This window comes from Galeopterus variegatus, unplaced genomic scaffold, assembly GCF_000696425.1.
Source record: "Galeopterus variegatus unplaced genomic scaffold, G_variegatus-3.0.2 Scaffold2891, whole genome shotgun sequence".
Taxonomy (NCBI): Eukaryota; Metazoa; Chordata; class Mammalia; order Dermoptera; family Cynocephalidae; genus Galeopterus; species Galeopterus variegatus.
In genome coordinates, this window is record NW_007729002.1 from 237,448 (window position 1) to 248,539 (window position 11,092).

Here is an 11,092-nt window from a genome sequence, read left to right on the forward strand (position 1 = left end):
ATTCTTGAGCTTTGGGGTTAAGTATTGCCCTCTTCCAGAAGTCTTCATTTAAAATCCAGGCACTCCATAGATAGGGGGCATATTAAGTTACTAAGAGCATTTGTGACTGCCCCTTTTTGTGTGTGGGAAGAGACCTAGAACAGCATGAGGCCCCTGGGTGGCCAGAAAGGTCAGCGAGGAGGAGCAGATGAAACAGAATTGAAAGCAGAGAAGACAGGTCATTGACTTCACTGTTCTTCTGAAGACCAAGCTTGCCCAGGGCCACTGTTTAGGTGGGATTAGCATTTGGGGATCTATCTGGCCCCTTCAGACCTCAGTCTTCCCTTCTGTTTGACTCAAATTCTAGCCTCTTTCAAGTCTAAATGGCCATGGCATTTGAAGACCTTGGAGTACCAAGCGCTGTGCCCAGAGTTCTGCTTCCCGGCCAGCCACATGCATCTCTACCGCCAGCCCCAGACCCAATGCCAGTATCACCTTTTTTGGGTCCTGATGCCTCCTGTAACACCATCTTGCTGTCCTCCCTCCTAGCCCATGGGCATCTTCTCCATCGTGGAGGAACAGTACGTCATCCCAAAGTCATGGACGTCACGTTCAAGACAGCCCTGTATGACAACCACTTGGGCAAGTCCAGCAGGTTCCTGAAGCCCAAGGGCAGCAGCAAGGGCAAGGGGCCCGAGGCTCACTTTGAGCTTGTCCACTGCACAGGCATCATAAGTATCAGCTTAAGCACCCCTCTGTGGCCACCTGCTGGCTGCCGTCCACTCTGCTATTGTAGGTCTACTCTGACACGCCCTGTCATCGGCTCCCTGCCATCAACCAGCACAGCCGTGATATGACAGCACAGCCATGAAAACGAACTCTGGTTCATCACTTCTCCATCTGAGAATTCCAAAACATTAGCCAAGGATGCCCGTTAGGGAGCAGCCAGCAGTTCGTGCCATCAGAACTGCCAGGGCCACACCATTGACTATGGCCTTTGATTTGATGGGTGAATCTTGGCCAGAAATGACAACACTTGTAAAAAAAGAAAGAAAGAAAAGAAAGAAAAGAAAAGGAAAGAAGAAAGAAAGAAAGAAAGAAAGAAAGAAAGAAAGAAAGAAAGAAAGAAAGAAAGAAAGAAAGAAAGAAAGAAAGAAAGAAAGAAAGAAAGAAAGAAAAAGAAAGAGAAAAGAAAGACAGAAGAAGAAGAAAAAAGAAAGAAAGAAAGAAAGAAGGAGAAAAAAAAAAAACTTCCATGAGCCCATTCATTATTCCCAACTGAATAAGTTCTGACAGCTCCTGGCCACCAAATCAACAAGGTCAAATCTATGGAGTGGTTTTCTCCACTCGTGACAAACTTAGTCCTTAGGAAAGAGGGAAATTAAAAGCAGCCAGGACTCAGGCTCTATTTATATAATTAATAGGGAAGGTAACGTTCGTGCAGCCAGCTTATAAGGATGTGTTTGGCTTCCTTGGGATTTCAATGTTACTGTAAGAGCCGGTGCTCCTGTTACCAACAGAGCTTGTTGAGCCTCTGTGGGTTTAACTGCAGGGAAACAGCAGCCTTATGACAGGGCTGTCAGGAAAGCCACTGCACTGGGCATCAGGACCAAGATATTATATCGCCAACCATAACAGCGCCAATTACAAACTGGATTGGGCCAATACTTTGCTCTGTGACCCCTTCCCACACAGAACTGAGAAGAGCTGCATATTTATAGCAATGAAATATTCAAAGTCAAGTGGGACCTGTGCACTTCCAAGGAGATCCTAAAATAAGGCACAGAGATTATGAATGTCTATCTGCTGTTCAGGAGATGGACAGCCCAAAGGTTTTGGCTTCCCATCTACTTTCCTCAGTTTTCTGTGCTCAGTGGAAAGATCTGAAAGGCTCCATCCTCCTTACCCATCCAGCTGGGGCCACATTGAAAATTGAGATACAGAAATTAGTGGATGCCCAATCACCTGGATATATGGAGCCCCAGCCCTGGATTGATGCTCACCCCCCACCAGGCAATGAACATATATTATTTTAAGAGGGGGTGTGTGCTCCTCAGCAAGGAGAGACCAGAAGCCCTTACAGAGACTTCTTCGTGTAGCTGAGGATTCTACCAGCCATGGCCAGTCACTGATAGCAAACCCACCTGGGAAGAAGGAGATCTGAGGGTCAGGAGGACTGTGTGGCTTGCAGAGCAAGCTGTGCAAGAGAAGGTCACAGTCCAGGAGGGAGCAGCCAGGGAGTCCTCATTTATGGGCAAAGCTCAGAGATGGGGTGTCCCAGACAGGAAAACTGCAAAAGTCCAGGAAAGCAGATGATGGGGCCTGCAACTCAGACTGGGTTCAGGGACATCCCAGGACAGTAGGCAAGTCATCACTACAAGAACTGAAGCTCCACGAGATGGGGCTGAAGGTTGGTTCTGGGAGCCCAGAGCAGGGCAGAGCTGCAAGTAGAGGCTCTAGCTGTGGCACCAGAAAGGGGAGGCTGGGCCTAAAACCTACCCGCTGGCATTTGCCCGCCTTCCAGGTGGGTTACAACATCACAGGCTGGCTGGAGAAGAACAAAGACCCCCTGAGTGAAACAGTGGTGGGCTTGTTCCAGAAATCAACCATGGGACTCCTGGCCCTTCTCTTCAAAGAAGAGGAGGCTGCAAGTATGGCTGTCCCCTTGTTGTGTCTAGTCTCCTTGTGCTAATGCCCTTTAGGGGCCAAAATGCAAAGAAAGAAACAAAACTCTCTTATTCAAGTCTTGTCAAATGAGTGAGTGAGTGAGTGAATGAATGAATGACAAGTGGCTTGAGGTAGGCCATGGATGATACTGTGATGGAGGGATGTAGATGTAGCCTGGGAGCCTCCATCAACTGAATTGATCACTGGGCCCGTACCACCTCTAGGTGGGTGATACTGCTTTAGAAAAGTTGACGCCCAACTGCCCTGTGCTTATTTTCTGCTCCCCACCCTGTTGTCTGAGGCAAATGCCAAGCCTAGCCTGCCTCCTGTCCAGTAGAGGTCACGTGGCTCCTGGGGAGTGGCCCGGATGGAAGCTGTCCCATGGGGTTGCCACTCAGTGGGACAGGAACTGTAAGTCTCTGGCTCAGCAATGTTTCAACACCAACCTGCACAGTCTCCCATGGTCTGTGGGCCCTTCTTCCGCCCCAGGTAACGGGAACAGTTTGTCACCTTGCACCAGCTCTAAGTCACAAAGAGCTACACACTCTCCAGGGAGCACAGCACGCTTCTGACAGTTAACCCAGTCAGCCCATTTGCGCACTCCCTGGCAGAGCTCATTTTCCTGGTGTGAGGGTCGCACCCCATCTAGTCCCAAGATACGCCTTTTTCAGCTCAGGGAATACATGTGCTTTGGCAAAGAGCATTTTAATGGGGCTGCCTGCCCCCATGCTGGGGACTGATGTGAAACATGCGTCTCTTCCTCAGCTGGAAGGAAGAAGCAGAAGAGAGTGTCCTCCTTCATGATGGTCTCCAACTTCTTCAGGATGAGTAGGGTCTGCCCCAGAGGCCACCCTTCAATGGTAGCCTCTCTTTCTGTGGTGTGGTGGTTTAGCTGCCGCTCCATGGCCAAGGGCAGGATGAATTCATTTCTCTATCTAGATTGCCTCTTTAATTTGGGGTGTCTGATTCCCTCTGAAGAGGCCACAGAATCACAGGACCACAGGGCAGAAAAGGCTCTTAGAGAAGGTCCAGTCTAACCACATCCTTTTCGGACTGAAACCCAGAGTGAAGGGACTTGTACAACATGAAAAATCAAGATAACACTGCCCAAGATTGTGCGTCCTAGAGTTGGCTGACAAGTCTTCTGGGCTTGTCACAACTTCAACAAAGTTCAGGCACTACTGGAAACACCTTCCAAAGTGCAGAAGTGCAGCCAGTGGGGAGATGTGGCACAAAGAAAGATTTCAATAATTCCCAAGGATCAGGCAGTCCCAACGCAGAGTGGGCCACCTTACTGGAGTATCCAAGCCAAGGAGGAGGGACATCCATAAGGGAAGTTAACAGTGGGCGAGGGTTGATGCAGGTAGACCCTATGGCTCCTTCTAATACTGAGATTCTACAATGAACCAGCCCTGAATCAGGAGAGGCCTCGCTTCTGGTAAATCATGTCACCTTGGGCAAGTGACTGGACCTTGAGAACAGTACTGTCCAATAGAACTTTCTGCAATGATGGAAATGTTCTCCTCTGTGCTGTCTCATATGGTAGCCACTAACCACATGTGGCACGTGAGTACTGAAAAGTGGCTGCTGTGACTGAAGCACCGAGTTGTAATTTTAATTTAATTCTAGTTAAACTCTAAAGAAATACTTCTCCTGAGCATGGGAATCCTAAAACATCGATGCTGCATTTTACTCAGTCTTTTTCTTTTTCTGCCATCCCCAGGAGCAGCTGAGCAAGCTGATGGCCACCCTCCACAGCACAGCCCCCTTTTTTGTCTGCTGTATTTTCCCCGATGAGTTTAAACAATCAGATACATTGTGGGGTCATGTCCCCTGCTGGAAGTCCCGAGGGTCTGCAAAGTTAGTGTTTATTCCAAATTAAGCCCACCTTTATTTATTTAAATTTTTTTTTCTTTTTTTGTGGCTGGCTGGTACAGAGACCGAATCCTTGACCTTGGGTTTATCAGTAGCATGCTGAAACCAAGTGAGCTAACTGGCCNAAGAAGCAGAAGAGAGTGTCCTCCTTCATGATGGTCTCCAACTTCTTCAGGATGAGTAGGGGCTGCCCCAGAGGCCACCCTTCAATGGTAGCCTTTCTTTCTGTGGTGTGGTGGTCTAGCTGCCGCTACATGGCCAAGGGCAGGATGAATTCATTTCTCTATCTATGATTGCCTCTTTAATTTGGGGTGTCTGATTCCCTCTGAAGAGGCCACAGAATCACAGGACCACAGGGCAGAAAAGGCTCTTAGAGAAGGTCCAGTCTAACCACATCCTTTTCGGACTGAAACCCAGAGTAAAGGGACTTGTACAACATGAAAAATCAAGATAACACTGCCCAAGATTGTGTGTCCTAGAGTTGGCTGACAAGTCTTCTGGGCTGGCCACAACTTCAACAAAGTTCAGGCACTACTAGAAACACCTTCCAAAGTGCAGAAGTGCAGCCAGTGGGGAGATGTGGCACAAAGAAAGATTTCAATAAGTCCCAAGGATCAGGCAGTCCCAACGCAGAGTGGGCCACCTTACTGGAGGTATCCAAGCCAAGGAGGAGGGACATCCATAAGGGAGGTTAACAGTGGGCGAGGGTTGATGCAGGTAGACCCTATGGCTCCTTCTAATACTGAGATTCTACAATGAACCAGCCCTGAATCAGGAGGGGCCTTGCTTCTGGTAAATCATGCCACCTTGGGCAAGTGACTGGACCTTGAGAACAGTACTGTCCAATAGAACTTTCTACAATGATGGAAATGTTCTCCTCTGTGCTGTCTCATATGGTAGCCACTAACCACATGTGGCATGTGAGTACTGAAAAGTGGCTGCTGTGACTGAAGCACCGAGTTGTAATTTTAATTTAATTCTAGTTAAACTCTAAACAAATACTTCTCCTGAGCATGGGAATCTTAAAACATTGATGCTGCATTTTACTCAGTCTTTTTCTTTTTCTGCCATCCCCAGGAGCAGCTGAACAAGCTGATGGCCACCCTCCACAGCACAGCCCCCTTTTTTGTCTGCTGTATTTTCCCCGATGAGTTTAAACAATCAGATACATTGTGGGGTCATGTCCCCTGCTGGAAGTCCCGAGGGTCTGCGAAGTTAGTGTTTATTCCAAATTAAGCCCACCTTTATTTATTTAAATTTTTTTTTCTTTTTTTTGTGGCTGGCTGGTACAGGGACCGAATCCTTGACCTTGGGTTTATCAGTAGCATGCTGAAACCAAGTGAGCTAACTGGCCAGCCCTAAGTCTACCTTTAATAACCAGGGCCGCTGGGGGCAAAAAAAAAAAAAAAAGGTTCTGAGAGAATCCCCAACAATGAGTCATCCAAAAGTCATGTTCTAGCTGCTTTATAAAACAAATTGGTGCCCACCCAGCCAGAAATCATGCTCAGGAGAGCCTTTGGGTGTTGGCTGAATTATAGGGGACCTGGGGCCCAACGGGCAGTGACAGAAGACGGGGGTTGATGACACAGATGCTTGGTTCAGCTTCCTTGAGTGGCAAGAGTGGCCTGTCCCACACCAGGGTAGTGACTCTCTCCTGTGCCCTCCCTCTTGGCAGGTGTGCTGGATGTCCACCTGATCGTGTACCAACTGGCTTGCAATTGTGACCTGGAAGGCATCTGTATTTGCAGGAAGGGCTTCCCAAACAGGCTGCAGTACCCAGAGTTCAAACAGAGGTGAGTGGTGTCTCCCCGAGTGTAGTGCTCAGTCTTCCAGGGATTGACTAGCTGATCAGTCGAGTCCCACTACAACAGACACTATGGTGCCCTGTCGATAACACCTCACTGTCACTGTCACTATCACTACCTTAGTACCTGTTGGCTCAACTTTCAACTGCCAGCACATGCATTTCTTTGGCTGCTGGAGCCTGCTTTGCCTCTCCTTACCAGGCTGAAGGTCCCAGGAATTAATGCCTCCCCAAGAGTAGCCCTCAACCCATGGATGGGGAGAGTTGGTGTATAAATACTTCAGCCCCCTCACCACTCTGATGGGCTAACTCAGGAATTTTCCAAACTGGCTCTCAGACAGCAGTGTGCTAGTAAATCTTTAACAAGGGTTCTTCAGCTTTTTTTAAAAAAAGAAGCCATGATTGGTAGTGTCTGCCAATTTCCATGGTGTAAATACTCCCACCTCTGCTCCCAGTGTTCCCCAGCAGCATTAAGCTCCAGTTGCCCATTGTGATAACTGCTTGAGAACATGCCTTTTATTGGCTTTCTGCCCACTTCCCAACTCTGCCCCTTCCCAAATAAACTACTTGCACTTGAATCCTTGTCTCAGGGCCTGCTTCTGGGGAACCAAACTAAGACCCCCACCTTAGAGATGACCTTCCATCCCCCACTATTTGCTAGAATTTATGACCACAGATTGATGGAGCAGGAAAGGTCACTAGAGGTCATCTTGTCCAAGCTTCTCTGAAGTCCCCAGCTAGGGAAGGACTTGAACAAGATCACAGAGGGGGGCTGCTGACAGGTCAGGAAAAGAAGCTGTTCTCCCAAGTCTGGGCCAGGGCTCTTCTGTCTACTCCAAGCTCTATCAGAAAGAAAAGGATCTTGGTTTCTTCATTTCTAGGAACACCTCTTCCCCGAGCCTCCAATCCACACAAACATTCACTCCCAAGTTATAACCCTTGCCCCAAAGCCTCCCATCAAGCTCATTTCTCTGCCCCCGTTGGGCATCATAAAACAAGTTTAATCCCTGTTTCCAAGACTGACTCAACGATCAGTGGACAACTGTGTGAACGTGCTTTGCGTGCTTCCAGCTTGGGTGTGATGATGACTGTCAGTCTGCTCTCTCCCATCAGGTACCATGTGCTGAACCCCAGCGTGATTCCTCAGGGGTTCATGGACAACAAGAAAGCCTCAGAGCTGCTTCTTGGGGCCACTGGCCTGGATGTGAATGAATACAGAATTGGACATAACAAGGTAGGGTCTTCTAATGGGTGCTCCCCCCCTACACCCACTCAGCCTTGTCCCAGGAAGGTGGGCTGCGGGGTATGAATTCCAGCTCGGCCATTGACCACTTGTCTGCCTTGAGCAAGTCCCTCTGCGAGTGACAGCCTCAGTTTCCTGCTCTGAAAAATCAAAGCTGGAAATGCCAGTCTCACAAAATTTGGGGTGATTAGCAGCAACGTCCACAGAACCCAGTCCAGCACAGAGCTGTACTCAATCAATGGTAGAATATTTCTTAGTACTGCATGAGTCCTAAGTTTCTAAGGATAAAAAGAGCCAATCAGAATCAAGGTCCTGGATCTGACCCAGCACAGCAGTATGTGTGGGCAGGGCCTGGGCGATGAAACACCTCGATCCCGCCAGCAAGCCGTGAACCCTGAGCCAGCAGATGAGTTGGGGCTGACTCAGATAGAGTAGCCTCCTGATCCTGACTCATGAGGCCTGGGTTGCCCTGTGTCTATCCCATTTCCTGGCCCCACAGAGTGCTGTCAGGGTTGGGAGGGCTGGCCAGGCCAGTTGTGCAAGGTGTCCAGCTACAGATGCTCGACCAGAGCATGCTGCACCCCAACATGACAGCCAGAGTTGACACAGATGAGCACTGGCTTTGCAGTCAGGAGAGTGGGGCTCAAAGTCTGCCTCTGTGCAGCCTAAAGCAGATCACTTGCCTCTCCAGATCTCACGCATGACGCAGGCCTGGAGTAGAAACTCTCAGCGCGCATGTGCCCCCAACGCATCTGGTCTCTCAACAAATGCTTATAGAGCACCTACTGTGTGCTTCAGGCTCTAGGGATACACAGTGAAGAGAAAAGGATGAGTCCCCAGCTCCCTGGAGCTTGCTTTATAACACTCTGTGTTCACAGAATTATAACACTTCTCTAGAACCTGCCAGAACTGTTTGTTTTGGCTCCTAAACAATTAAGATGTGCTGCATATCACTACATTGACTTATGGAATCACTTGAGGTTTTGTCACAGTATCATCGAATACTTGAGGTGGAAAGAACCTTGGAAGCCATGGGCCCCTCCTTTCCCCACCCACCTTTGACAGATGAGAAACTTAAGAAAGCCTGGAGAAGGGGTGGAGGTTTCATGCCTAACTTTATAGAACTAAGCAGGACAGGGCTAGTAGGTATCAGCCCCCACCCCCCATTGCTGATCATATGGCTGGGAAGCAGGAGCTAGTATCTCCAAAATCTGACTCAGCTACCTCCTGGGCAAATGGACCGCGTCTTGCTGCTGTTCAAGGCTTGCACTGGGCACCCCAGGTCCAGGGAAAGGCCCAGGGCTGCTGGGGACAGCTTTGCTCCCTGATACAGCTGACTGTGGTGGCAGAGTCAAGTGGCAGGTGCAGACCAAAGAGCAGGATGGCTATGCCGGTAAATTGCCTCTATCCTTGGTGTTGGTTCTAAAGGGCCCCACCCTAGCCACATGCTTGCCTTAAACACCAAACCGTAATGCCAATTAATTTTGAAACATCAAGAAACATTTTATGAAACCAAGCCCGATTTCTCTACCTTGTGAGGTCTAGCTCCTTGGCAGGGTTTTCTGGAGGGAGTGGGGACATTCTTTTCCATCGTTTTCCCTTTGGGACTCAGTTGGGGGCTCTACTCCCTATCTGCATATGTAGAACTGCAGGCTCTTGGAGCTGGGAGGTCTCAGAGGTCATTCAGTTGTCACTCTCTCTGGACCAGAGGGGAGGCCTAGGCCCCCCCACAGGAGAGTGACATGACCAAGGTCACATAGCACATCAAAGGTAGGTTGAGGCCAGAATGCAAGTCTCCTAGCGACTTCCAACCTTCTAAAGGTTTCTATAATGTCCTATTTGAAGCATGTAAAAAGATGTTACATTATGAAACATAATAATAAAACAGGCACCCATGAGCCCACTTAAAAACCCAGAACATAATCTTTGCCTGTCTTTCCTTCCCTTCCTCCCCATCCCCAGGAATAAGCCCTGTCCTGAATTTTTATGGTAGCCATTCCCTTGCTTTTATAAAATAGTTTTACAACACATGCATGTAGCCTCGGGTTTTGCTTGGTTTGAACTTCATGGAAGTATCATACTTGATAAAATTTCTGTGGGATTCTTCCGTGACGTGCTTTTATTGCTTCATCATGTTTCTAAGATTCATCCTTGTTGGTACGAGGCACTCATTCGTTGTCACTGCCACACCGTATTGCCTTGGGCGGCCACAGCCCCACCACACTTACCCTTTCTGCTGACTGTGGGCATTTGGGTTGCTTTTATCTTCGCAGTTACCAACAATGCTGCTATGAACATCCTTGCCCATGGTCCTGTGTAGGAGTTTCTCTGGAACAAAGTTCTCAATCTTGGCTGTACATTAGAATCATCTGGGGGTATTTAAAAAATACCAAGGGGTGATTAGTTTAGGCTGACATTGGTTAGAGCATGGTGCTGATAACACCAAGGTCCAGGGTTCAATCCCTGTACCGGCCAGTCACCAGAAAATATATATACCAATGCCTGAGTGCCGTCCAGATATTCTGTTTGAAATCACCTATGCCCAGGCATCAGCATCTTTTGAAAGCCCTCCAAGTAGCTGTGATGTGCAGGCAGGGCTCTGATAGGGCTGAGGACATGTACCACTTGTAGGGCGTGCAAACACCTAACTTGAGGGAATGCCAAACTCTATTCCAAAATTCTTGTGCCAATTCGCCTTCCCCTTGATCCATGTCCTTGCCAACACTGTTTTATCAGAAGTCCTAATTGTTACAGGTCGGGGGACGGGTAAATGGTATCTAGTGACCTTAATTTGCATTTTCCTGTTTACAGCTCTTTCTAACACACATTGCAAAGCTGGCTTTCTTTGCCTGGGGATGAGTCCCACTCACATGCAGCAGCTTGAAGCCTGAAATTGGGTAGCATTGGTAAAACTCTGTCTTTTTTCTGAGAAAGCCAAACCTTCCCTCATCCCATCCCCCACTGATAAGTATTGCCACTCCCCATGTCCCCACTCCCAGGTCCCTTGGGACCATGATGTAACAACTCTGTCTAAAGGCTGCTTTACATAGTGGTGAAGAAGGAAGACCCCTTGCCGACCTGGCTGCAAGACAAGCACCTAACAGAGAGGATTGTAAGATCTAAAACATTTTATTCAGAGCTTTGCAGTACTTTTCCACCCATTATCTCATTTAATCGGTACAGCAACCCTCTAAGGAAGGGATCAGCATCCCCGTTTCCCAGATGAGGAACTGCAGCTCTGAGATGTGAGATGTGTCCTAGGTGACCCAGTCAGTAAGTGCCAGGCCAGGACCCAAGTCCAGCCTGGCTCTAGGGGAATCCAAGGGGCACCCTAGCAAAAGGAGATGCTGAGGCTGACAGCAGGTACCCTGCTGTTGGAGGTATCCAAGCGGGGCTAAGCATCAGCACAAGACTGGCCCTCTTAACTTTTAAGGACCCTTCTGACCCTCCTGTTCTTTGATTTAAAACTCTCCCAAGGGCCGGCCCGGTGGCGCACTGGATAGTGCGCCGCTTGGGAAGCGCGG

At 48.7% G+C, this 11,092-nt stretch overlaps 1 pseudogene; it reads left to right on the forward strand.

The window, feature by feature from the left end:
• The window catches only part of LOC103599240, a 37,632-nt pseudogene that overhangs the window by 11,397 nt on the left and 15,143 nt on the right, over positions 1-11,092 (forward strand).